This window comes from Symphalangus syndactylus, chromosome 9 (assembly GCF_028878055.3).
Source record: "Symphalangus syndactylus isolate Jambi chromosome 9, NHGRI_mSymSyn1-v2.1_pri, whole genome shotgun sequence".
NCBI classification, from domain to species: Eukaryota; Metazoa; Chordata; class Mammalia; order Primates; family Hylobatidae; genus Symphalangus; species Symphalangus syndactylus.
This window is the reverse complement of record NC_072431.2, coordinates 71257050-71259116: the sequence shown is the minus strand read 5'-3', so window position 1 is coordinate 71259116 and position 2067 is coordinate 71257050. Positions and strand designations below refer to the sequence as shown.

Genomic DNA, 2067 nt, shown 5'->3' with positions numbered 1-2067 from the left:
CTAATTTTTGTATTTTTAGTAGAGACAGGGTTTCACCATGTTGGCCAGGCTGGTCTCAAACTCATGACCTCAGGTGATCCAACCACCTCCACCTCCCAAAGTGCTGGGATTACAGACATGAGCCACTGCGCCCGGCCTCAATTTTGGTACTTTTTTTTTTTTTTTTTGAGACGGAGTTTTGCTCTTGTTGCCCAGGCTGGAGTGCAATGGCGTGATCTCGGCTCACCACAACCTCCACCTCCCGGGTTGAAGCAATTCTCCTGCCTCAGCCTCCTGAGTAGCTGGGATTACCAGGCATGTGCCACCACACCCACCTAATTTTGTATTTTTAGTAGACACAAGGTTTCGCCATGTTGGCCAGGCTGGTCTCGAACTCCTGACCTCAAATGATCCACCCACCTCAGCCTCCAAAAGTGCTGGGATTGCAGGCGTGAGCCACCGCGACCGGCCAGTTTGAGTTTTCTATCAATCCACCTTTGTACACTGACTCTTCCTCACCTTCATATTGTTACTGAGTCCATCTAGTGAGTTTTAAATTTTTGTTATTATATTTTTGTTTTAAAATTTCCATTTGAGGCTAGGTGCTGTGGCTCATGCCTGTAATCCCAGCACTCTGGGAGGCCGAGGCGGTCGAATGACTTCAATTCAGGAGTTTGCAACCAGCCTGGGTGACATGACAAGACCCTGTCTCTACGATAAATAAAAAAATTGTGCTCACTTCAGCAGCACATATACTAAAATTGGAACAATACAGAGAAGATTAGTACGGAGCCTGCGCAAGGATGACATGCAAATTCGTGATGCATTCCATATTCTTGCCACCGTCTGCTGCCCATTACCTCGCTTTGCTTCCCTTCCCCAGATCCTGCCATGACATCACAGGCCTGTGATGCCATAGCCTTCCCACGTCCATCTCCCATTGCACCACAGGGGTTGGCAATTGGAGAACAATCTGGCCATCCCCACTCAGGTGTGGCGCCTTGCCGCCTACTGCTACAGCCCTCATGCAACAATAAATAAATAAAAATACAAAAATTAGCCAGGCATGGTGGTACATGCCTTTAGTCCTAGCTGCTAGGGAGGCTGAGGTGGGAGGATCACTTGAGTCCAGGAGGCAGAGGCTGCAGTGAGCTGAGATCGTGTCACTGCACACCAGCCTGGACAAAGAGTGAGATTCTTATCTTAAAAAAAGATGGCCAAACGCGGTGGCTCACACTTGTAATCCCAGCGACACAGGAGGCTGAGGCAGGAGAATCACTTGAACCTGGGCGGGGGAGGTTGCAGTGAGCAGAGATCGTGCCAGGGCACTCCAGCCTAGGCGACAAGAGCGAAACTCCGTCTCAAATCCTCAAAACAAAACAAAACAACAAAACAAGACCAAGTGTGGTGGCTCATTCTGGTAATCCTGGCACTTTAGGAGGCCGAAGTGGGTGGATCACCTGAGGTCAGGGGTTCAAGACCAGCCTGGGCAACAGGGTGAAACCCCATCTCTACTAAAAGTACAAAAATTAGGTCGGGCACAGTAGCTCATGCCTGTAATCTCAGCACTTTGGGAGGCCAAGGCAGGCAGATCACGAGGTCAGGGGATCAAGACCATCCTGGCTAACACGGTGAAACCCCATCTCTACTAAAAATACAAAAAATTAACCGGGCCTGGTGGTGGGCACCTGTAGTCCCAGCTACTCAGGAGGCTGAGGCAGGAGAATCACTTGAACCCAGGAGGTGGAGGCTGCGGTGAGCCGAGATCAGGTCACTGCACTCTAGCCTGGGTGACAGAGCAAGAATCTGTCTCAAAAAAAAACAAAAACAAAAAAACAAAACAAAAATTAGCCGGGCATGGTGGCAGGTGCCTGTAATCCCAGGTACTCGGGAGGCCAAGGCGCTAGTATCACTTCAACCTGGGAGGCAGAGTTTGCAGTGAGCTAAGATTGTACCATTGCATTCTAGCCTGGGCAAAAGAGTGAGACTCCATCTCAAAAACAAAACAAAACAAAACAAAACACAAAAAACTAATAAAAGAATAGTAAGGGAATACTAAGCAACTCTACCCATGTAAATCCAACAAGT

At 48.8% G+C, this 2067-nt stretch overlaps 1 non-coding gene across 1 annotated transcript; it reads left to right on the top strand.

Moving 5' to 3' along the window:
• Window positions 1-710: 710 nt before the first annotated feature.
• On the top strand, window positions 711-817 carry LOC129490975 (U6 spliceosomal RNA). The gene has a single exon (XR_008660424.1). It is a non-coding gene; the product is annotated as a U6 spliceosomal RNA (small nuclear RNA).
• Window positions 818-2067: the final 1250 nt, after the last annotated feature.